The sequence below is a fragment of the Anser brachyrhynchus genome (assembly GCF_964034855.1).
Source record: "Anser brachyrhynchus genome assembly, chromosome: 7".
Taxonomy (NCBI): Eukaryota; Metazoa; Chordata; class Aves; order Anseriformes; family Anatidae; genus Anser; species Anser brachyrhynchus.
This window is the reverse complement of record NC_137701.1, coordinates 15297454-15323705: the sequence shown is the minus strand read 5'-3', so window position 1 is coordinate 15323705 and position 26252 is coordinate 15297454. Positions and strand designations below refer to the sequence as shown.

The 26252-nt window shown below is 40.1% G+C and overlaps 1 protein-coding gene and 1 long non-coding RNA gene across 10 annotated transcripts in view; both read left to right on the top strand.

Moving 5' to 3' along the window:
- PARD3B (par-3 family cell polarity regulator beta) overlaps positions 1-26252 on the top strand; it is a 538356-nt gene that overhangs the window by 213475 nt on the left and 298629 nt on the right. The window lies entirely within an intron of this gene.
- Positions 7-26139, top strand: LOC308198315. The gene is made up of 3 exons (XR_013953820.1): positions 7-3877; positions 4099-4209; positions 7349-26139. It is a non-coding gene; the product is annotated as an uncharacterized lncRNA (long non-coding RNA).

The window sequence follows — 26252 nt, the reverse complement described above, 5'->3', positions numbered from 1 at the left end:
CAGGCTTGGGTATGAAAACAGGCTACGTTTTCAGTGAATTTTTAGTTCAGCGTCACTTGGAGGGATGTAGAAGCTGTTCGCATCTGTGTTGAGAACTTCTGCAAAATGAGGCAGAGATGAAGTAAACATCCAGGTGCTTTGGGAATCTCTCTGGTACCCTAAAATGTGTGCTTTCTGTAGCACTGCTCAAGAGATACTTCTTGCACAGCGGCCTTGTGATGGTGAACTTGCTGTGCTGGTAAAAGCACCAGCTCCTTGGACACTGATGAATTCACAATAGGTGCCTGGATGAGAGGAACGCTTTACGGTGCTATCAAATCCAGTGGTGTCAGCTTCTAGGTATTTGTAAAGAATTTATTTCTTCTGGTGGGCTTAACTAAACTCAGATCTTGAAGCATGCTTCCTCTTCACAAGAAGCATTCATGAGCATGCCTTAGAGACTTGTTATGTCTCCATTGTACACGAGAAAAGGAGGTTTATTTTTCTCACTAATTTTCAGGCAGAGTTTCTTTCCTGATGCCCTAGAATAAGACACGAAGCTTTAATGACCCAAGAGGATCTCTCTTCCCTAGCATCTTAGCAGTTTTCCTGTTGTCTGCTCTTCTGCTGCTTTGTGGTGGTAGTATCAGTGTGTCAAAAAAACCCATATAACTACTCTAGCACGTTGTGCTGCTGCTTTGCAGTGAGCTTTGTGCAGCTTAGCATCACTTCACCAGGTGAGTGAGCTTCCTTTGTCTGTGACTATCTTCTGACAAGGTGGGAGCTCTACATACTGCTATAAAAACAATTCAGGACAAGCTTCAGAGGATAGCTAAATGCTGGAAACTGAGGTGGGAAGTCAGGAAAATATTTCTATCTCTAGAAAGTGAAAATTTGTGTGTTGAAGTCTGGCATTGGTTAATAAGGATGTTGATGGCAGGCTCAGCTACTGTTCGAAACTTGGGTTGCCATCTCTCTGTGGTGGCTTTGAAAAGACAAGTTTTGTCATGGGCTTGAATATTTTTGTGTGACAGGTATTTCTTTTGTGCAGTCACAGCATCTCAGAAACATGGAAAATAACCAGATCATAAATAGTCTCCAAAAGAGAGTAATACATGCTAGCATAGACTTATTATTTATGTGAAGTGCACTAATTTCCAGTGTACTCCTCTTAACATTTTATATATCATTCTAGCACAATGGTCCAATATTAACAGTTTAACCAGTAATTAAAACCTTTTCGCAAGTGGTGGCAGAGATGCTTGGTATTATTGTGTGTGTTACTCCAGTTGTGGGAAGATACACTGTAGATTTGGGATAGTCTAAGTAAAATGCAAAACACTGCTGGAGATCCCCTTTTCTTAAAGGGACTGAACTTCCTAAATAAAATTAGGAACGTTTTACTGTCTGCTGCTACTCTATGATTATTCAGTGTGCTATTGCCCAGGGAGGAGCAGGAGGAATACTGGAATCCACTACTGATGCAGGATCCTAAAGAAATGGTGGTCATTAGGAGCTATAGAAACCCATTTTACTAATAAGGAAAAAAATTAGTGGTTGTCTTGAAGATGTTTTCTTTAATAGTTCTGTTTTTAAAATTTTAATGTAAATTGTAACATAAGGCCTTATGAAGATTTGCTCAGAAATGTAGTTTGCTCTTTAAAAAAAAAAATACACATCAGAATAATTGAATAGATTTAATCACGTTTATGAATAACACCTGAAACTGTTGTGTATTTTGTTTGCTCTGTAGTTGGCAAAGTCCAGTTACCTGCAATATGTCCTACTAAAAGTCACCAGAGTTCTGTTCCCACTTTTTAAAAAAATAAGCTAATCTTTTTTAGCGTTTTATCCTGATGTCACATTGGAGCTCTGGGTTTGTAAAATGGGTATGGTTTTCCCTGTATCAGGAAAAAGTATGTACAAGTACACGCTGTGATGACTTGTTGAAGAATCTTTAATAGGAAAACTTAAACAGTTGAAATTATGCTGTTAATTAAATAAGCATCAACATGAATTGAGGAAAAATGTTGACAGAATGTATTTTATAAACATTCTGAAGTATTCAGGTGTTGTGTATGTTTTCACTCCAAAGAGTCAAAGCGGTACTACTTCAGATGTGGCACATGTTGCAAATTAGTTTAGTCACAGAAGTTAATCTTCTTTCACAGAGCGGGGGTTAATGACCTGTTTTTTGTGTTACTAACCTTTTGTCCTGGTCAAAGTGTGTATATATCCCTTTGTTCAACAGTCTTGGACAGGTATCCTTCAAAATTGTGCAAGTGACCACCTTGTAGGACTTCTTGGAATAGCTGCTGCACCTGCTTTGAGAGGTCCCTAAGGAGCTGGAGGCAGTGCCTGTGCTCGGCCGGGTCCGTCTCTTGGCTTCCATTCCTGCACGGCTCTGGGGAAATCTTGGTCTCCTACCTCCGGTGGCAATCCGTACCTATAATGCCTGTGAAAGCATGGCAAAGACAAGCATTTCAGATCAAAAAGTAGCAAGTCCTCCATAACCCCTCGTTTCATCTGTTAACAAAGCTCTCATGCCACTTGTCAGCTACAGAACTGAGAAAAGGGTGGTCACAGCAGAGAGTAGATGTACATGCACAGAAGTGATTAACTTATTTACCTTTTAAAATGATCACTACTGTGTCTGTTAAGAAGTAGTGTATCTGCAGCTGGTATTATCCCATATAATTGTGTGCGAGAGATGGCTGGGATTTCTTGGGCTTTGGGTTGCAGTTTCTTAGATGTCTCAGTGATTTCCTTCGTGCAGAGCTAGATGGAGCTATAAGATCTTCTGTGAAATAGGTACAGTGCTAGGGACTCTTCTTCTAAGAACTCCTGCTTCTGAATTTCCCTTTGGGCTGGCTGGTTAAAGAGTAAACACGTTGTACGTCATGAATGCTTGCTAACTGGAGAGGCAGCATTTAACCAGTTCCTGGTGAGTAACTGGAAGGTGCCCATGGGCACCCTACTTGAAGAGTGCAAATCTGAATTTGAAATTTGCTCCTCTGGGGAATGAAGGTGATATTAAAGTAGATGGCAGAGTTACCGTGGCAGCACTGTGCATAAGACTGTTTCAGAAGTACTGGGATGGATTGTAAATGCAACTGACCTAGCAAACCTGATAAAGATTTTGCCGTCATAAAAGGATTGGGGTAACCTACATGGCTAACTGTCTCTATCATAAATATAGGGATGTGATGACCACTAGCCAAATTTTACTAGTGCCTGGGTGTGAGCTTACCAAATATGTTTTCTCCCATTATTTCCTTGCATTGTATTCTTGTCATAACCATATTGTTGCTTTGTCCTGCCAAAGCATGAAATGTAGGGAAATAATATGAGATGCTAAATGTTTTGTTTAGTGCTTAAATATGAATCCTGTGTATTTTTAAGATTAAGTTTAATAAAGGTCACCTTTGAAGTAGTTAATTGCAGTAAATTACTGTGTTGGATACTCTAACTGGATTGTTCAGGTCCTTAGCAGTTCGTGTATGCAGATAATCAAGATGGTGAGCACCACAATTTGCTAAGTGGTCAAACAGTACTGAAATCAATTAAATATTCTGCGTAGTGCTTAAACTCTCAAAATAGCATTCTATTTTTCATTTTTAATTTTCCTTCTAGCTGTCATTTTGACTCTGTTTGGGGCAGGCGTGGACCATATGCCCTTTGCAAGTAGAGAAGAGAAAAATACCTTCTGCATTCCAAATTTCTGTGGTTTGAATATTGCAAAAGATGCTATCTTGACAGGTCCAGAGGCTGAATTTATATCTGTAGAAAACAGGCAGAACCCCAGGGAATGGAAGTGCAAAGTTTTTCTTCTCCATGCAATGCTCATCTGCCCTGGAAGTGACCATCCTGAATGAGGTAGCTCAGTCTTCAGTCTTCTGTAAGTTTACTACTGGCAGTAGACCATCAGCATTGACATCAATTATTGTCTGTGCTTGTCTGGAAGATTAAATTGGCATTGTTAGTTGCTCAGGAAGATAGGAATTACTCTTCTGGATCAGCTGTTCTTGTTTCTTTCTTGTTTATTTTTTTGTGTTCACATGAGTACAGTATTTAATATATTTGCCCTGATGATGCTGCAACACTGTTCATATTTTACAGGCATGAAATACTGAGCAGGTGGTGCTTAAAAATTGCATAAGGCTTGCTGTAACAGGACACTGAGTAAGAGGGGATTCTGGGATTCTGTTTTATATCCTGATCCTAATCGAAGTAAGTCCCTTTCCCTTGTTTTGGATTAAAGTGCTTGTAGCATTAGGTAGGTAGTGGTTGGTTGGTGTTAGGGTAAACATAGTTTTTACTATGTTTTCATTCTTTAATGGAACAGATGTTCCATTAAACAATCAGATGTTTTCATCTGTATAGATTTCATATCCCACTTTAGCTTTAGAATATGTTAGACTTTTGATTAAGTATTTACAATAGTGAATGGAGTATAAAATGATTAAAAAACTTTTAAAGAAATCCGGTAAGCTTGTCTAACACAGTATTCAAACTTTGGAGTATTATAGATTATACAGTATTGCTGTATACTAATTGTCTACAAATATGACAACACTGTACAACAGTCCTTCAGTGTTTAAATTTTTCTTGCTTGATTTGGATCAATGCTGCAATTTTATGCATCTTCCTTAGATTAGCCAAACCCTGACAATACTGCTAGCTGAAGTGTTAAGTACCAGTTTCCATATTTAAGCATCTCAACATGGACAGCATGATTTATTTATTTTTTTAAGGGAGGGAGAACAGTGGTTTGTGGAAATCCATGTAGTCTTCGGGCACTTCAGTCTTCTGAGCTCTGAGAATTTTTCACGTGTGGTTACAGGTAACTGACTTCAGCCAGTGAGTTTTCAAAAGCTTGGCATAATCATTAAGACTCAGCTTATGACCTCTCGTTCTTCCTTATTGAAGGTGGTTCTGTGATGCCATCCTGTCATAGGAGAGGGATTATAAGGAAGTTCTTATCAAAGAAATACAAGATGGGCTGAGTGTTTAAAAAAGCATAAAGCACTATAGTACTTTTTCCCTTATAAATGAGTGCTCTCATCTGAGTAGAAAGCTGTAATTGGTGGGTGCCAACTCTGTCTTGTGTTCATGCTGTGTTCACCTCTGGGTGTAAGAGTGCATGCTATAAACCTCTACTCCTGCAATTTTCACTGTACCAGCAATTACAATTCAGTTGTTTGTAAAGAAGAAAGAAGAGGAAGTGGTATTTAATAACACCACAAAATGACATTCTCTCAAGTTAAAAACAGCAGGAAAAAAAAAGGCAAATTTGAATAGAATTTCTTCATACGTTGGTTAGGAAAGAGAATACATACAGACCAGTACGGACATTTGGAGCTGTGGAGTTTGTCATCAGAAGTTGCAAATTTCCGGCTCGACAGAAGAGGGTTGGGCAAGTGATTGCTTAATAGGTTGTAGTGGTCTTCAGTGTCTTTGGATTTTTTCCTCAGGCTCTTCTGTTGGGCCTCACAGTTAGGATGAACAGGCTTCTGTCTGTGCTTAAAAGAGAAGTTAAAAACTGTAAATTACCTTGACTTTCAGTTACACTGAATGTTGAAGGGAATCTTCAATCTAGTTGAGGCAAAAGTCTTCCAGAATTTCTTCTGTTGTTTTTGCTTAACTTCCTATCATTAAAATCGTCTCAAGTATAAAAGCTACCTCAATAGGCCCACGAGGCTCTACTTATTTACTTTTCATCCACACCATAATGATGTTTCCTGGTTTCATTTCTGTTTTCAAATAGTAAAGCAGAGTTCCTGTGCTTGTATTTTTTTTCCAGTTGCTGAATGATTCATTGCTGCAAAGTCCGCTTTAGCTAGCTTAGAGATGCTAAGCTGCCACTCAGCAATGTTCTTGCAGAGGGCAGATGTGGGAAGCAGGGCACTGGCATAGCACCAGCCTCTGGGGTGGCAGCAACTGCATGCAAGACGGAAGCCCCAGCTGCTCTGTTCTCAGGCAGCATAATTGAGGCAGATGTGTGCTTGGCCACATAGAGATGAAGACTTTGTAAAGCTATATATCCCCACTTTTTCAGTGATATCCTAAATGGCACTTGTCTGACAGAGAAGAAACATTAAGCGTAGGTTTTCATACACTCGTGATTATTCCGTCCATGTGTTCTGAAGTTTCAGTTTCTTGCAAGCTGGCTTCATGCACACTGGAGTGAAATTTGTGATACAATGTCAGATTGCTTTCCAAGACATCTTAGAGGAGCGCAGCTGGCTGCTGCATTGTCTGAAAAAGCAAAAAGATTGAAATGCTGGTGGGGACTTCAGGGTAGGGTGGTGTACATGTGCAGAATGTTGCTATGAGTGAGTAGTGGGTCTTTTAATATGTATTCGTGAAGGAAATTCAATGTATCATTTAAATGAGGTGTTTGAGCTTGTTTTCCTTTAAATAGTAGGACTAGAAAATATGGAAACTGGAATTTGTTCATTGGCTATTTGTTTCCATTATGAAACAGAAGTAATAGAGAAAAGATAAAAATAGATGATCAGCAAAGTGATTTAGTACTGCATGAGTACTCCTGGATTAATGTAGTGATCATGTGCTGTCTAGAACAGGGAAGATGCTCAGAGGAAGAGTTAATGATACTTTATTAATAGTTAGCTTTTATTTTGTATACTCCTACTGTCAAGCTTCGTTTTGGTTGCGATTATTTGTACTGTGTATTTCTTACGGAGCTGAAAAAAGCTGCAAGTCTTTTTAGTGCATGTGTCGGTACGTGTTCATTTCTGTCTGAACTCCCATCCTCATGAAATGCTCTGTGATCTACCAAAGTTTTCTGGTTTCAGTGATGAATCTCTCCCTTGGTCATGAGACTTACTTGGTATTAAATGATATTTTAAAAAGGAGAAATAAGTGTCCTTATTTGCTTTGTAATTTTGCTGGTTGGTGGGCTGCACTCTCAGGATTGGAAGCATTTCTACAGCATCCAAAAATGTGACAAACTTCCTTCAAATCAAAGCTGGAAATGTCATCTCCTAGTATATGTCCCACAGCTGTAGTTTGAAGATAACATCAATTATTGTGAGATATGTACTAATGCTTTTTGAGAGCTGGCAACTCCTTGAGTTAAAAACTTCCTTCTGTCTCTTGTGACACTTTTCTGTGGGAGGGAGGAACTGGGTGGGAATCTACAAGACTTCCTATCTTTGATGATGAAACACCCTAAAATTGAAAAATAAGAACTGTTAAATTGCATATGATTTTTTAAATATCAAATCTTATGCCATGCTTATGACTACTAGGCTCAAGTTTCTGGTATTTGGATGTTTGCAGTGCTAGATCCCCTTTTTAGTAACGTTATTATTTAAAAGCATAAATTTTTTTGTTCTGGTTTCAGTTTGGTTAATTGCATCTTTTATAAGGGTATTCCAGAAAGGCAAGTGAATGAAGATCTCTTGGGATGGATCAACAGAGTTGTCATAGGTAGGTAAATGGGTTTTACCCTGCAGTGCTGTGTCTCAGACTCTAGCAAAAGGATCACGGGCTTGTCAGAAGGCTGGAAGAACTATCCAGTAGGTACCCACATGTGCACATAGGTTCTCATTAACAAAATCCTGATGGGACTATAATGCTCTTCAGATAATCTGGGTCTTTGTGTGCTGAAGAGCTTTTTGTACTAATTTTTGAAAGATGCAGTACTAGCAATCTGCCTAGAGGCTGCTGCGTGTCGTAAGGCTGGGAGCTTGGGCCCTTCGGCGTGGCTCTCGCTGGGCTTCTTGGTTGCCAGTAGCAGATGACTTTGAGAAGGATCCTCGCCAGCCATATGCAAAGGCAGGCACAGTGCATGTTTAATTGGACACGTACTGATGTTGAGCAGGGATTTTGGTTTGCAGAGGGAGTGACAAGCCTGTGTGCTCACAATAATCAGTTAAACTGCACAGCGTTTTCTTTGCCTTAATAGGAAAAGATGTAGTGATTGTGTAACACTTCTTATGTGCAGTAGAAAGTCCCAGCTGGAGATAAATTCTTCTCTGTGTAAAAAGGAAGGGTGTGGGCTATTACCTCCCTTCACCAGACTACTAGCTGCCTTGTCTTGCTGTATAGCTTCCAGCTGAGATTTTTTTTTTCTTCTGAATGTTCTGCTGCTTTAGTGCAGGGCATTCAGAATGGTGTAAAAATGAAGGCTGGTGTTGTGTTACTGTGGGGCAGCAACTTAAAGGAGATTTTAAGTGTTTAATGTAGCTGTAGGATATCAGTAAAGTTGGATCTTCTGTGCTTCTGTCTCCTTTGAGTAGTTACTCAAGTTCCGCACGTTTATGGATGACAGCAAAACGCATGTTTTAAAAGCAATCAAGTGAAACTCATTGTTATTTTCAGAAACTTACGGCTGATGTTTAGCTGCACACCAATTACTTTCCCAAGGGCAGGTTATCTTTAAAATAAATAAATAAATTTGCATAACTCTGTAGGGAATAGGATAACTGATGTAATAATTACTTGGGAGCAGAGCCAGCATCCTGCAATTATTTTAAAACACATGTGCTGCAATGTCTCTCTATATTGATATGCTTCTTGTGACATCCTTCTTCTGACACATTCAATTAATGTTTTATTATCTTCTTCCTATTTAAAAAAAAATAAAAAAAATACAAAAACCAGTGACTGAGCTGGAAGCAAAATAGGCTGTTCACTTACTTAACAAGAATGGTTAAGTGGTTCTTTGAACCTTACTGGAAGTATCTTTGCTGAATGAGTTGACCTCATATCATTCAAGTTATTGATCATACATATGCCTGTGGTTGGCCAAGAGCAAACAGGTTGTGGTGTTTCCTTCAGTGAGGGAGACATAATTAGATGGATGTGATTGATTAGAATTTTCAAATTTGTCAAGTATTCTCATCTGCATTCCCCACGCGTGTGCATGTGCCAGCTACCAGCTCAGAATGGGGCTGTTCCTCTTCTTCCCCTTGAAATCATTTTGTTTAAAATGCTCCAAAAAGATAACTGCAAAATACCACTGCTTTTATAGAATCTGTAGTTCTGCATGGATTGCATCTCTTGCTGCTTTTCTCTAATGCATTGTCTGCTCTGACAATACAAATTTCTGTAATTGTTTAACTTGTGTTTGTTTTAGTCCTTTTTAGAGACAGGTATGTCACAAAGGGAAAAGATAATGAAGCTGTAAAACTGACATAAGGCAGTTTGCTCTGGGTTTGAACTGCCTGGTAGTGCCTCTAAAAAGTTAGCAGCTTTCCCAGTGCACCTGCATGAGCAGATCGAGAACCATCAGTGAGTGGCTGCCGTGCCACGTGTAGGGGACCGTAGCCACAGGCACTCTTTAAAACTGCTTTCGGGCTCTTCTGAAGTGGCTGGTGGCTTGCAGCAGCGCACAGATGAGATTCTGTGGCCAGATGGTTTGTGTGCACAAGCTGTCTTTGTCACTACTGTCAGAAACGAACCTAGTGTGCTATGCATGCTTGTGCGAGTGAGTGTGCCCAAAATGATACACAACAGCATGGCTAGAAGTGCCATGCGCCTGGAGCTATGCATATGTGTTTGTGTCTGTCTGTCTGTAGAGAAGGTGATAACCTCAGCCGGGTGCTGAGAACTTTTTTTCTGCTTGCTCAATGAGAGGAGTTTACAATGAGAGCACCGTGACAATTTCAGTACTATGTTGTAGTCGTGGTAATTAATATTTAGCATGGTATCTAGTAATTTTCAGCTTCAGTGCACTTTACAAACATTAATTAATTGTCACAGCACCCCTGTGCAGTAGGTAAATGCCTTCTTTACTGCCATCTTATAGAGCATTCAGGAGCCCTGAGACTTGCAGGCTCACTGGGTTTGACATACTGATCCGTAGCATAATGTTTTGAAAAGGTCTTTGTTAAGTTAGGATAGTTTGTTATTAATTGTGGGTAAAAGCAAAGTTGTCACTGCATTATCATTACATCAGCCTCTGCAATACTGTGTTTTGTTTTAGACCCCACTGGTTACATTAGAAAGTGAAAACTAAGAGCCTAGTTATTTTACTTTGTTTCAGATGCTATGCCAGTCTCAACTGACTTTATTTTATTTTTTTTTTGCTTGTGGGGCTGGGAAGATAATTCAGCAAGAATTCTGATGTGACTCCTGCAGCAGCCTTGCCCCCATTGCCCTCTGAGAGCAGCCGTGCTTCCCTGGGCTCCATCCCTGTGGCATGCTGCGAAGTCATGGGCGTGGAGGTGCGGGGCTCCGCGCTGTCCTGCAGACCCGGCGGTCCTGGTGCAGGGCATCTGCGTGGAGGAAGGCGTGCGTGCTCTCCGTATGGTTTTGTAAATGCTACATCGCCGCCCCGCGCGGAATTTATGCGGTTTAATGGGATTAAAGGCAGTCATGCGTGAGTGTTGCTCCTGTGTCAGTGCTGGCACGCAGGCCTTGTGGCTGTTCCTAGCTGCTACCTTGTGCTTCCCGCTGCAGCAGCTGACGTAGAACGTTTGACTGAGAACTTTCAGCTGCTGCTGCAGTACTTTACCCCGGTAACTGTTTCTAGTTAGAGCTGCTGACAACTCATGAAAGCATTTGAAAAACATTTTGCTTACAGGAACAATTCTGCTGACATATTTTTCTTCCTATCTTTTTATTACTAGCAAAATTTGCATGAAAACAGGTCTCTGTTTATTAGGAGTTCACGATCGTCAGCTTGACAGCGTAATTAGAGCAGTGTTCAACCTTCACAACGGAACGAGCTGAAACTCACTGGATTTCCCTGTGAACCTGAAACTTCTGGCCCTCTTTAGTGATCTTAAAAACAAATTTGACTTAATCCATACTCTGGAGTGTAGCCAAGGCAAGATTCAAAACGAAGTGTGGCGGACAGTGGAAGGCTTTGTACATGTGCAGGATAAAGCCAAGTTGAACCACGTAAGCCAGCGCTCCCCTACCTCCCCCTGCCTAAGGGAAAACTCCTGGCTGTGCCCACTTGTAGTCCTGCCTCTAATGACTGGGAACCTAATCACCCCTACAGCCCTAATTATGATGCAATGGTAGACAGAGATCCTAGGTGAGGAATAAGCAGCAGGAGCAGATCAACTCTTGAGCAGCCAATGTCTCATTATACTCAAGTGATGGGTATTAAAAACCAAGGAGAGGGGAGACACAGAAACATGGTGCTGAAATACAACCCAGAGTAGCAGGATTTTTCTTCATTTATCTATTTTGATTTTTGTGTGAACATCACAGCTCTCTGGGCAATTCAAGCTGTTCCTTGCACCATGCCTGTCCAGTTGTTTGCCTGGGAATCAGGGCATTGAGGTGTGGGGTCTGGACTTTGCAGCAGACCTGTGAACCTTCTGATTTTATGAAACAGATATTTGATGGTGTGCAACTGGGTTTCATCAGCTCTTGGCTGAAAGCGTTTGTGAATTCAGACACATAGATTGTCTTCATCTGAACAGTTTCTCTACGGTAATGCTCTTTTGAGGTCTGGGAGCATTTAGGAGTGTTATTCACTCCTGATCTGAATGAATAACAACTGGCTATAGTTTGTTTACTGCTACAGCGATTTGGAAGTATTGTTGTGTAAAATTAAGAACACCATCTAGTTTAAGTTCAAAGTTTCTGTTGATTGTGTTCTAAGAAGCCAGGGTTAGCTTCTGTGGCTTCTGAATAATTTTCTGGATTTTCATTATCATACTGTATTTACCTTAAGCAGTAGTTAAACCAAACATTTTTCTAAATATTATTTTTGCTTAAAGGGTTTTTTTTTTTGGAGATGATGATTCAGATGTGGTAGTTCAAGTGCTCTGAAATCAGTAATAATACTTTTGGAACAGCACTAATCTATACTTCTAAAAAATAGTTTTCTTCCATTTTATTTTCTTGAATGGCATCAAGTATTCAGTGCAGTAAACATGTTAAATATTTATGGCTCTGTCTATAGAAGGTAGGATTTTTCAGCAATGTTCTAGAATATTCTTCCTTTCTCCTCCTGCTATGCTTCTGTTTAAAGAAGCAGCTTTTTTTAACGTATACAGAACTACTGCTGTACTCAATTCACAGTAAATCAACCAAGTGGAATCTGGTTCACCAAAAGAGGTCACTCACCATATGGCTTGGTCCACATTTTCCCAGGATTTGCATGAGCTGCCGGCCAGATCATTTTTGCTGGCCGGCAACTTTCTTTTGCTTTTTTCTGTATGGCCACCATAGCCCTTTCTTTACTGTAGGTGAAGTGTGTGATGGCCAAAACTCAGATGCTTTCTGCCACAAAATGGTTGTAAATCGGAAGATGTGCAGTGTCAACCTGTGGCCCATCACACAGAGGTAGTACCTATTCCCACTGGAGTGCAAATCAACTGGTCTTATTGAGACAATATTGTTGTTCTCCTTTGTACAATTATAGAGTACTTAAATTACTTTCTTATGTGATGAGCTTTCCTGTCAGTTCTGGTCAAGTCGTAGATGTGGTCATCAGATAAGGGGGAACAAAACGTGTGCCATCAGTACAGGGCAAGCTGTTGCAGGCACATTGGTTAAAAAAGCTGTGTGTGAAGAAAATGATCTGTGTGCATAGTAATTCTGACAGTAGTGTCATGAGAAAAAATTCTAGTTGTTACCTCTATCAAAGTGGCTTGTGGAATAACCTATTTCCATGCCAGCGTGGGCTGGTAGGCTGTTAGTGCTGTGTGACTTGTATCATTGGACTATTAGGAGAGTATCAGGGGCTAGAATTCACCCCGTTCTTATTTTCAGTGTCTCAAGCCTGGATGTCCAGGTCCAAAAACTGCTGTATAAATGTTGTATTTTTTTACTAGGGGAAACACTTTTCATTTGAAGGAAGGGAGGAAAGGGGGGGGGGGTACAACTTTAAAAAGAATAATCTTGTTAAAAAAAAAACTTATTTCATGCTCAGAAATATTGATTAACAAAAACATTAACACTACTAGAGTGTATTCAAAAGCAATTTTACATTTTCTTCTATTTGTATCAGTCCATTTTGGGACAATGTAAAGAAATATTCCTGGACTAGTTTTTGGTACTATATATTAAGATAGAGTATAGCTTCATTAAATAATAGACCTATAAATGAACTGGAATGCTTTTAACAGCTCTGTAATATATAAAAAATGCCTCAGTGATAGATGCAGTTTATATCTTGGTTTACTAGCTGTAAATGAGATTAATAGAGCTCTAGAAATAATGTTAGTCGGTATTATAGATGAAAGAACTCAAAAGATAATGACTACTTAAAGTTAAATTTCTTTTTATGCGAATACTACAGTAGATAGTGATTAACTATGAAAGCGTTACTGTAATAAAAGTTTGCAGAGCTGTAATGTTTACAAAGACATTTTTAATTGCAAGGTTATCTCTATGTATGTCTTTCTCAAAAGTTCTGTAAGGGTTGACCAGACAAATGGCTGTTACTCAGTGTCCTGCTGTTATCCTAAGGCACTCTTGGGGTGTTCTCAAATAGTATGCTCTGATTGCCTCTTAGAAGTGAAGCAGAACCACTAACCTCATTTCTCATTCAAGGTTGGTCTTGGTCTACTGTCTTGGGTTATATTCTGATTTGTTGGCCATGACAGAAAAGATGCAGCACTACCTGTGTAGTACTCGTGGTTTGCTCACAGGTCTGTTAAGTCCTGTGGCAGTGGTGCCCAAGAGCATTTAAAATTATAATAATAATACAGCAATATTAAATAGCTATATATCAGCATCATTTCCCTGTGGCTACATTTGTTTGATTAGTATTACAGTGGTGTGGCAGGACAATATATCAGAAGTAATCGATCTGATTAGTATGGAGATGATAAAAACACAGATTGCATTGATGTTTAATAGCATGAGCACCGGGGTTCTGTAATCATGGGTGTCCGCATAGGCTATGTGAAAGGTCTCTATAATGAAGACAGCAAATACAGCAGATTTTTGAGCTAAGTTGTTTTTCTGCCAAATTTCACAGCAAGTTATGGATAGTTTGACTTTGCTGTGTTGAAGGTGACAGTCAGAGGGGCTGGCACAAATAGTTTTAATTGTTTTTTGAAATACACTTTTCTTCCCCAAGGCAGATATGAATCTTAGTTTCTTAGGCTGCTTTAGAGTGTTGCAATTCAATCAACCTAATAAATATTGCAGTATTGTTAGGCATCAAAACAAACACTTCATAATTTTTGTTTTTGATAACAAGATAATCTACATCTGATATTGAAGTCTTGATCCTTGGGGGTGTGATGGAGAATTATTCCTTTTCGGTAGCTTAACTGGGGAAGGAATGTAAGTAAATAGTAACAGAATATGGATTATTGTCTTTCTGGTGCTAGAGTGAACAGAAGAAGATTACCATGAGGGAAAGCAGAATGCTATATCACAATTACATAAGGGGGAAGGTAGAATTATTTACTGAGGAGGAAAGGAAGATTAGTTTGTTTAGTTATGTGGAGTGTTTTACTGGAGTTTTTCCAAGGGAGAAGATGCAGCTGATGTACTCTGTGTCAGGGAATCTGCATTGTGAATTGCTGTCTTCAAGAGTGAATTCAACTTGAAGTGTTGTGTGATAAGCTGGGGGGGAAGGGAAAAAATTTTCTTCGGAGTTCTTTCCTTGGTTCAAGTTTCCGCCGCTTCAGAGCTATCATCGTGCTGTGTCTGTATCAGTGCGGGCACTGCGACTGCCTCAGGTATGTCCTGAGGAGACCTCCAAGGCTGGGGCCTTGCCAGAGGCTGGGTGTTAGCGCTGAGCTGCACGGCTGCCCCCGGAGGGCTGCAGGAGCTGGGCTGGGTGGGCTGCTGAGGGGCTGCTGAGGGGTTGCTGGGCCTTGCGGTCTCACAGGTCCTGTCTCTTTGGCCTTTTGGGGTTGTGACTTAACCTGCCCTAGAAATAGAGATTGTCTTTGAAGCCAAATTGCATCATCTTTAATGCGAAACTCAGTGTCTACCGCATGCTTTCTCAGTTCAAGTCCCAGTCTCATCACAGCAAACACATCTGAGGCAGTGCCTTCGTCAGGCAGCGTGGTCACTCTCCCCACGTCCGTGGGCAGCGCTGGCAGGAGCTGCCTGGTATCTCTGCCTTGTGTGCTGGAAGCCTTGCTCTGCTTCTCACAAAGTAGGTGCTTTACAGGAATTGCCAACTGTGCTTTCTGGAAGCAGCTCACTGTCTGCTGCTTGAAGTTGGTTTTGTTCTGCTCCCAGTATCACCAGTGAATCAATAACCCAAACGAGTAATGTAGACTAAAACTTTGTTCTCAAGATGCTGCGGCAAGGAGAGAGGGTATGGGAGAGAAGCAGCAGGTCATAAGCTGCAGCACCAGTCCTGAAAGCTTTGTGAGGTTTTCTAAATTGACAACAATGTGGAAGATGGGGAAAAAAGTGATAGTTACGACCAACACTTAAGACCTTTATGAATGTAAAATTGTTTCATATTAAAGAAGCTTGCTTTCTAACAACTGGTCCTTCAGTGTCCAAGGTCAAGAAGCAGAGCTTCTCAATTGTAAATTTCCCTGTTTCATAGGCAAAGAAATGTGTTGCGTGGTAGATCAGAAAGAAATAGCTGTTACACTTTTAAAGGTATGATTTTCAAACTGATTTGCTGCTTTAACTCAATCAATTGGACAGAACAGCATTATTCCTTATCTGCTTGATATAGCTAGTTCAGTTATGCAAAAAAAAAAAAAAAAAAGGGGTGGGGGGAGGAAATAACTGTTGGGAATTTTCCTATTTTTAATGGGAAACATTTTGGATCAGCTCACAAACTAATTTGTGCCAGCCGTCTGGTATCAAATTCAATTTGTGAGGGAGGAGAAGAGTTTGATTTACCCACCTGCTTTAATACCATGAAATATATTTTGTAAAATATGGAAAAATATGCACTGACTTGCACCTGTTAACACATGTGGTAGTAACTGCTGATTATAGGTATTGCTGGGAATTAATGTGTCAGTATTAGATTTTCAGTTCCATAGCAGAAGTATAAAACAATGTGTATGTAAGCCAAAGAGTTTAATTCATCCATATGAAATGGAAATAGTTGGTTTATAAAATGTATACCCTTGTAGAAGAGTCTGTTCCCTCAATGACTGCTTTCTTTAGTGTCAGGGAGGAATAATACATCTTACGATGGGCCAGGTGCCCACACGAAGTTCTAATGTTGATGTGACTCAATGCCGCATTCAGCAGGTACCTACTGTAATTCTCAAGAGGTTATTTTGGGATCCTGTCTTCACTAGAAAACTTTCGTACTTCCTATATCCAGCATTCACTTTGGTTACATTTGTGGCATTTTCTATTTTGAAACACTTGCAACATGTCAAAAGAAAGGTTGAAAGGGGATTGTATAGGTCAGTTTCTTTTTCCTGTGTTGGTTTCAGGCTGGCATGCAGAGACTCTGCCTTGTTACTGCTTTGCAGTTGAGTTCTCTAGTCTGCAAACTTTCTGCGTTTTGGCAGCAAGTGGGTCTTTATATGCAGTTTAAGTTGCAGTTTTCTTACTGTGCTGTTGTGTTTTTCCTAAGTGCCTTTTTCCAGTTTTCTCCATTTAGATCAACTGGTTAAAACTTAATGATAAATTGTTCAGGAAGGTCATCGTGTTATTAAAAAAATTTTTTTGAAAAATCTCCTTCCAAGAATAAATGCTGTAACACTTGCAGTTTCACATGTATTGATTATAAAGAGGTGGTTACAATAAAGAAATTAAAAAATGAAACTGAGTACTGTTGGAAAACTAAAAGTTAAAATCTGTGAATGAAAAGTAATTGCCTTTCACGTGTTCTTGAAATTTAACAGTATCCAGAATATTATTAAAGGAGTGATTTTTTTTTTAATTATTATTTTTAAGGGTACCACATTGCAGTGAAGCATCTCCTGGTTGTTCTATAATGACTCTTGAGTCAGGTCCCTCTGTATAGCTTGGTCGAGTTCTGCTTGCTTTTGCTCTCGTGTGTCCATGCTGTCGTTTGGGCTGTCCGTGTGGTCACTGCCTGTTCCACAGCCATTTACTGAAGTCTCATGGCACTCACTCAAATACCTTTTTCTAATTTATGAACAACTGAAGGCACACACTACATTATGCGAGTCCTCGTTGCTTCCCAAGTAGGAGTGCTTCCATGTGTGCCCAGGCTTCTTGCTGCTTTTCGCTGGGTAAGCTGTGCTCAGCGCTGCTGAGTTTCGGCTCATTGTGGGGTTCCAGCACCGGGTGGCATTTCAGTTACTTGTTGCAGATCAGTGCACAAAGTAATTTTGTGCGTTGACTCTGCTGTTGGTGTTCGCAAACAGATAATGGGAAATAATTACTGCATAACTTCAGATCCCACATGGAAGTAGAAAGGCGTTTGCGTAGTCCTCCTGTTGTTTTATTAGAGTTAGAAGTGAGAAGAGCAGGCTGGCGCAACCCGGGAAGCTCTCAGCACAGTGAGTGGACTCAGGACCAGAGGGGGTTTTGTTCCTGCCTTTGAGCATGTGTTCAGATGCCCCAGCAACAATAAGTAACTGGTGAGTCTGACTTCAGGTTTTTTAACAGATCTCAGTAAATTGTTGTAAAACTGTGTGTACATCTTAGTGCATTTCCAATTTAGTACTTGTTCCAGCATTTGGCTGAATGCTGCATCCATGCTTCTTTGCATACTTTTTTTGTCCTCACTAAATGCTAGACTTGTGCTGCTGGAAGTGTGTAATTGTTCAGAGCTTACTTCCTCCTCCTTTCTTTAATTTGAGGATTTGTTTTGACAGCTAAAATTCTGGTGGTTTTCTGGTTTTCTGCTGCGGTAGAACCTAAGAACAGATGTCGTAGCAGAATGTTTGTGTCCCCTTTTAAATAGTGAAAATTCAATTTCTCCATTAACTCACAGTTTTCCCACTCAGATATTGTAAATTTTTTAGATGATTGTATAGCATCCCCTATCACAAATTTTGTTGTTTTGCTCTGAGGATTTAATTAAAGCCGAAACACTTAATATATTTTTATTTGCTGAGCAATAATAATTTTCATTAATAAAAAGATATTTTTGGTGATTGATCTAATGCGTGTCCATATTTTATGTTTCTCTCTGATAGATTTTTTTTTTTGGGTTAATATGATCAGTCTTTGTTCCAGAACAGTTTCTATCCTGTTCAAAGAGCTAATGAAGTACTCCAGACTTGAAATACTGGGTGCATCTGGCCTGTCATAGGTCTCAGGTTTTTTTTGTTTGTTTGTTTGTTGGCTGGTTTGCTTCTAAACCAACGTTTTCTTTGCATGTTTGCTTTTAAGTAATTCTGCTTGGCCTTATTTGTGTGCTAAAATAAAAAACTGAGCGTGGGGGAACTTGTGCGGATTCAGTGTTGGCTGTATTAACAAGCTTCTCAAGCAGCCAGCTCCCTTCTCACTGCAACTTAAACTGGTGTGCAAGTTTATGGTGTGAAATAAGGCTGAGATGTTCTGTTCTGGGTGGGGTTAGCGGCTCTGAGACAGGGCTCGCGGTGGGAGCTAGAATGGTCTTAGGCTTCATTTTAGGTTATTAAAATCAAAATGTTAGAAGATGCAAGTTTAAAAACAAAAAATAAGCTGATGGATTGTGTTACTACTTAGATCCTTTGCTGTGCTCTCACCTGTTTTAGATTTTGGTTTTGGGAAACTATTTTATTTTTCAAGTTTGAGTGCTAGGCAAAATAAAATACTAGGATCTTGGGTTTTGTTTTTGAGAAGTGATGTTTTGTAGGAAGCTAACATTTTTTTAATTTACAAAATTGATACTGAGTCCACAAAGCAAAAGATCTCACCTCATTATTGCAGGCTCAGTATTTGTTTCTGTAGACAGATGTTGACAGTTTTTTTAAAAAACTTTTCCTAATTCCTCAGACCTCCAGTGAGTTCTAAAAATACAATTTCCTGAAACCCTTGAAATCAGTAAGATGAGACAAAGAGAAATGTGTAGTTTTATGTAAGTAGTACAGATTTGGAGAATGTAAATTGACTGCAGAGTGGAATTAGGCTTGCTCAGAATATGTAAGCAAAACTTCCTCAGTACTGAAGTGGTGAATCGGCATTACAGGGCATTCCGTGTGTTTTCCGACAGCATTTAACTGAAAGAAGGCTGGGAGAGCAGATGTGAGCGCCATAGTGGGGGGGTTTATTTGACCATTTAATACATCTCGTGTTTTTTGTCATTTCTCAGGTGCATCTTGGATGTGTTCTGACTCTGTTATCTAAATGGGAAGTAACTGATGCTTTGGCCAGTGTTTTTCTTTATAAAAAATAATAGAGCCCTTCAAAGAATATTTAGGTAACTTCAGGGATTTCTACAATAATGATTGTTTTCTATAAACAAACAAATCCAAACAAATGAACAACAACAACAAAAAACTGTTAAGGTATCACCACCTGATGTATTGCAGAAACACAGAGGAAAGCCTGTGAGTTTCAAAGAATGGAAAAATAGGCTTTGTGTCCCTTGTAGGGGGAGGACTCCCTTGTTGGGGGTCCCTTGTCTCATTCCTGTATGATTCTTTGTCTCTTCCTTGTTCCCTTCTTGGAGCTGAGAATGATTATGTAGGACTTGTTAAAGGACTATTTTACAGGAACCCATGGCAGACAAAACTATGCTTTTGTGCCAAGAAGGATGGCATTTTCTGAAGAGCGTAGTGAGTTTTTGTTTTTGCAGTACTCAGATCTATTTTTAAAACACTTGTTTTTTTTCTATATTTATCTGATGCTGCTCTTTTTACCCTTCTGTGGAATGCTGTTATTTTCAGTCGTCTTAATTGCTTCTCGAGAGAGAGGACTTTTTTTTCTTCCCTCATCAAGAAACTCAGGGAAGTTGCTGTCCCACAGTACAGGGAGACTGGAAATCACAAACTTAGTCAATTACTACTGTGGAGTTAGGCTGTCGTTCTGATGCGGGCTGACAGAAGCAGAGAAATCAAAAGGTGTTGCTGACACATTGCTCACAGTTCTGTTTTGCCTGGCTTATTTTGCATGCTTACTTTAATGGAGAATGATGCAACATCGCTTTCTGTTTGAAGTTTAGGTATAACATGAGAAGTGTAGATAGAAAGGCTTACGTTAGAATTTTCTTACCTTTTTTTTCAGCTAATATTTCACCTTTAATACCAAATATGTTTTAGCTGCCATTTTGTCTGTCAATTTGTATACATGTGCTTTAAATGAAAAATATTTTATAGCAGTCATTATTTTGCTAATACCTTATTTTATGTAAAGAAATGCTTGCAAACTAGACAAGGTAAACCATTTCTTTTATCATTAGTTTTGCATTAGTGCATTTCTTTAAAGGACTGTCAGGTTTCCTTTCTTCAGGAAAATAAATTCTAAGAACTTATTTTACTGGAAGTGTTGTATTGGATTTGTTCTTGTTGGCTTTTCCATCTCTCTACTTTTTTTTTAAAAGGCATTTGCATTGAAAGTGAAAGATTAATCTATGCAGGCCACCCTTGATGTCCTAATGCCAGGCTGAGGGAGTAAAGAAATTGAGGAAGATGGGGAAAATAAGATTTTTCATGGTCATGGAAGTGTTGTATCTCAAATAAGCACCTCTCTGCTGAGAGCTTGTCATTTTTCCTGCTGCACCAGGCCAGCTGCAGTACCTGCTGCTGGCGTGGGAGTGAGGAGCAGGGAATAAGGGGAATAGCTCCAGCTGTGTCAAGTCACCGTGTGGGGGAAGCTCACTGATCTTTTTTTATTATTTATCAATTTTTTTTCACTTTACAGTGCCTCTCGGTTTCAAACGGCATGCACGGTTACATGTGAGCTCCCTGTAGGCTCAGGGAGTTGGAAGCAGCTCTGGTGGAGGTGCAGCAGCAGGGCACTGGCACACTGCGTGGTGGCTCCCAGCCCTTGCCTGCCCTTCCCGGGCCCCTGTGGCTGTTACCTGCACTCACCTCCTGTGCTGCAGCCATGTCCTCATGGTGTCAGCCTGCCCCTGCGTAGGGACTTCCACGAGGAGCAAGCTAGCACTTGGTAATTTTCCTTCTGAGATGTTTTTCTTAAGTGAATGATCTGTTTGCTGCCTCAAAATTCAGCTGTTACCACATACCGAAAGCCGGAATCGCTGTTCTGCACCTTAAGTGCAGTTTTGCAAAGGAGACATTATGGTGCAGTGTTCGTATCCCACGGATTCCATGTGGCATCTCTTAGAGAAGCAGACATCTATTAGCCTCCAAACTTTGCCTGAGGCTAGGATGCTTTGGCTCTTTTAATCTTCTGCATAATCAGCAGTGATGGTGCTGAGTGACGGCTTCAGATACACACATAGTCTCCTCACTTTTTTTTCCCTTCCCTCATCACTGGCATCTATTTAATGTCATTGTGACTCGAGGCACTGAAGAAACCTGAGGAAAGGTGGCAGGTGCTGTCAGTGATGGCTGAGGATCTGTGCTGGTCTGGATATTGGATCGGACTTGATCCACGAGCCAGAACAGGGCTGGGGTAAATCTACAGCGCTAGTACTTGGGGAATAAAATCGTTGCCTGCAGTTTTGCTGTGACCTTGGATTGAGAGACTATGTAAAGAACTGTAAGGCGCTGCTCCATGCGTGGTGCCTGTCGCAAGGCAGCCCCGCAGCAGGCTGTAGCCTGCGACTGGAGCTCTGACCACAGCTCCTTGGGTGGAGCTCAGGCAGGCCGAGTGCAGAGAGGAGAGCTGTTGCTGCGGGCTGCTTGCTGGATTTCCCTGTGGCTAGCACTACCATTTCTCAGTTTCTTTTTTTTGCAGGCAGCTGCTGCTCTGAGTCATCTGTGGCTCCCTGGAGGAGAAGAGCAAAGTATTTGTGGTTCTTGAGGTGAATACAGAGAAATTTGTTGCTGTGGTGGCACTAGGGGTAGTGTTGAAACCATTTAAGGTCCTAGTGGTGCCATTAGTCCTTTTGGGTCTTGGTGGGCCTCAAGTGCTGCAACTCGAGCCTGCATGCACGTGGATGAGCTTTGGTGCCATCTGGGTTCCTACCGCATCCTCTCCTTCTCTGTTTTTGTGCTCTTGCTTGTTTTTGTGTATGCTGGCAGGTGTGAGATGTGCTTTGTATGTGAATGGTCTGAGCTCTGCTACACTCTTGCCTCGAATTGCAGTCGTCTTTTTGCTAGGGCAGTGGTGGCAGTTGCACAGAGCTGTAATTCCTGGCATGTTTTGCTGTGTTTAATACAGAGGCTATAAGAATTCCCCACATTTAATCAAATTGGTCACGTACTGTGGGTCGTGGTCCCCAGTCTGTGCCTATTTAGTCTTACATAAAAATTTTTGGTTTTATGAAGTCTTCAGATTTGGCATTTTGAAATATTTAAGTATTTGCTGCAGTTACTTGAGCATGAGGATTAGAAATGAAAATAAATTACGTAGACTGTAATTCAGTGCTTTGCAGCTGAGCTTAATGTCTGTGCCTCTCTTGAAATTTGAAAAGAGGATAAAGAGCTCATAAGTTTCTTAACAAGTGAAACGTACCAGGCATGTACTGAAAGAGTGAAATAGAAGATTAAAGGATGGAAGGAGAAGGAAGTAAAGAATGGTTAATTCAAGTCTGATCTGCTCATAAGCGTTTGTTCCAGTATTACCATATTGTCTGTGATCTGCTCCTCGTCTCAGCCCTGGGCTAAAGTTACTTTCTTGCAATAGTGAAGATGAAAAGATAATAGGAAAATGTTTTACAAAAATTGTTTTAATTGAGCAGCAGCTGTTCAAATAAGTGATTAAAGCTGGTTATGCTTTGTATCCTGACCAGTTGTGAAATTTTCAGTGGCAGCTGGACTGCAACAATCTGCTCCATACCTTCTTGCAGTTGTAGCTATAGGTATTTTAAGAAAAGGTTTTTTTTTAACATACCTGTTCAGTTAAATGTTTTGTTCTGTTTTCTTTAGTTACATACCTTAAAAGCAACAAACGTAAATGCTCTGCTCCAGGGTAAACTACAAGTTTAATTGTAAGCCAGGTTTTCGTGGCATATTTGTGAGCTGTAATACGGCATTTCCATAGCATAGCAGGTAGTGACAAAATAAAATGGTGTGCATGCTGAAGGAGCGTACTTCTGACATTCTTAAAAAGTCATTTAAAAGGTGGGAAGCAGCTTCTCCGTACTTGGCATTATGTTGTGTAGGGATTTACGGTGCACTCTTTCCTGTAACTTTCCTGCCACGGTTCCATCAGTTTTTTCCTCCGTGCTCTAGTTATACTCTGAGGAGTTCCTGCAGGCCATAATAACTCCTACATATGCAAGTTTTGTATTACTGGAGGCTTGAAATTGGCTGAAAACTTGGAATTCATTTTTAAGATGTTTGATGTAGAGGTCATGTAACAATTCTGTTTTTTTTTTATTATTATGGTTGTGTTGCCACTGATGCATACTATGCTGCCTTTTAAATTGCCTCTCTCAAGGCATTGTAAAAATCAGATATGAAAAAATTAAAAATTCATTTGCGGTTGTGACCATGAATGTGACCGACTGAAGGTCGAATGGTTGGTTGCTGAATGCTCTTCAGCAGCCTGGCCTTTGGCTGCCCCGAGGTCACTTGCGCCCTCCTGGGCGTTGGGTGCCAGCATCGCGAGTGCAGGCAGGATGTCTTGGCAGCTCGTTGGGTCGAGCGTGATGGTGGAAGAGCAAAGCAGGCCTGAAATTGGCAGAGAACCTCAACTGCTGGCTAATCCTAAAACCTTACTATTCACTTTTTTTTTTAAGTGGAAAACACATTACTTACAAATGATAACGAAGGAAATATTCCACTATGGAAATGCTACAGGTTTGGTTCTGAAGTTGCAGGACATAGGAAAAATACGTTTATATGGTTTCTAGAAAAACCAAAAGTTCTTGAAATAAAGTCACTAGGTCTCTGAATATGAACACATGGGAAATCAGTTATGCCACTATTGCTGCTCACCTCTCCCCCTTTTAGGCTTTTAAGCAATTCCTATCTCTGTTTTGGTTCTCTGCCTACCTATCCAACAAGAAGCCTGGAATTGGAGGGCTGGTTCTACAAACACAGGAGGGTCACATGTTAAGTTTAGATGGGAATTAGTCATGCAGAAACTCATGAACAAACTTCCAACTGGCCTTGCAACACTTAGAATGTGTGGGTTTGCAAAGGTGGTGTCAAACAGTGCACGTTTTTGTGTGTGAATATTGAATTGTATGTATTGAAGACTAAATACTTAATTGTAGACCAAAATGTAGGTCATTAGGTTAAAACAATGCATGGTAAAAGAAAGTAATGGTTAGAGGTAACAGTAGCGTGGGGACAGTTTGTGAGTAAGGGCTGCTGCAGGGGCACAGGCTCGGCTCTGCTGGCCTGCCTCTGCTCTTCCTGCCGCCTGACTCCCAGACATGGTGATCACTGAAATACACCTCTGAAAGGCCGCTATTTCTCTGATCCCCTTACTACAGCAACAGTCTCATTTGAGAAGACTCCCATTGCTGTATTACTGCTGAGGTTTCAGATGCTGGGTCTGCCTGGTGGTCCAGGGAGAACCTTCTCTAAAGCACTGCAGAGACTGCTCTGCTCCTGAGCTGCGGGATGTCCCTTCCCTTCACGCTTCTGTCAAGGGATGGTCCTTGGGATTTACTTCCACTCTTTGCCTGTTGTAGCATCTATTACACGTGAAAATTTCATTTTGCTTTATATGGCTTCTGAGCGTTCTCAGCCTTACTGTTGTTTTGATACTGCGCGTCTGTGGTAAATACAGTAACCACTGCTATAATGTATCCTTGCATTAGTCATGCCTATCAAAGGCTCCGTCCAGTGTGGTTTAATGTAAGAAATTATTGTTAGATTAAATGCAAAAATCTGGTTTTGCTTTTTCCCCTCTTTTGTTTCTTTCTTCCCTCCCACTGTGTGCATTGTATAGGCTTTTTATTTACTCTGCCAGATTGACAAGATTATAAATGAGAGCTGTGTGTGGAAGCCTCTAATTTTTCATAAGTAAATGAATTAATTTATCATAGCTGTTGTGTTTTATTGCTGTCTCCATGCCAGACTGGCCAGCTTCTTTATTCCCCCTTTTACCTTCTAAATACTGAATCCATGTCATTGTGTTTGACAGCTTTCTGATTCCCCTGTCAGATGCAATTTGGTGCTAATCACGTTTTCTTTGCTTAGTGTCAATGATACAGGCCATGCATAATATTCCTGTATGTCCACTTATTTACTTGAAACACAGCTGAAATGTCTTGGGCATTAATCTGATAGAGCTACTACATTGAAATGCAAAAATGATGCTTGAGTAGTAAGATAATGCAGTGTGGCAGATGTGCAGTAGATAACACTGAGGCTAAACTACTGATCTTTACACAGCTCTGATGCATTTTATTTGTTGGTTTTGCATACCTTTTCATAAAAAAGATTTTAATCAGTACTGGTTCATTAAAATGTTGTCATTTATAATTGCATTCTTCTCTGTGATCAAAATTTGAGAAGGTATTTCTATTTGTTCTCTTCCCTCATTTTTAAACGCAGCCTATAAATTTATATGTATATATTTAAATTACAGGACACATTTCGTATATGCCTACCTTTTAATGTGATTGCTCATATCTTTCATTTACTTGTGGATTTGAATTTTTTAACTTTTCTCCAGTACATCTCTGAAATTTTCAAAGCTGTTAAGTGACTCTTGAATATTTCTGTGAGTTCTGCCAGTTACTGAAAGCTAGAGCATATACTGTAGGTGTTCATCTGTTAGTTCCCACAGAGGTTGTTTTGCAGCACTTTTGCCTAAACTGAATTGAAAGTGTATTTTCTAATTTGTGTTTTCTCCAGTGACCTGTTAATGCTTTTTTTGTCTTTTGAAATCCCTCTCATACAGCAAAGAAAAGTGACTGTTTCTAGAGGATTTGAAGACCTTGAAACTTAAGTCCCCATAGCACACGTAAAGAATTTGGTCATGCATTTTTATTAGTATTTACCTATTGAATTATGCATTTTCTTTGGTTTCTGCATTTTTTTGCCTACTCTGAAATACTGGTATCTACTGTTCTGATGCTTTATAGAAACAGTGATGATGGGTTGCGAAAGACCTAACTGCTTTATAAAGGCTGTTGAAGTTTATTCCCTCTTTGTAAAAGTGCACTTAAGTGGGAGATTTGGGAAAGGATGTAGTGTTGATCTGTCATAAAACTGATGAATTTTGAGAAATATATATTTTATGAAAAAATTCAGACTCTTTTATGCTTGTCAGCCATATAGATATTGAAGATTTTTTTTTCTAACACCACCTTCTATATATGAGCCTTGCAGCTAAGTGTCTTTATTTTAGGATGTATATAGATGTCACAGGAAGAGCTTCCGCAGCTGGAATTGGCAGTTCTGAATTTTCCATCTCTTGGTGTGAGAATTCTGTTCCCAAAGAAAGGAAAAACCCCA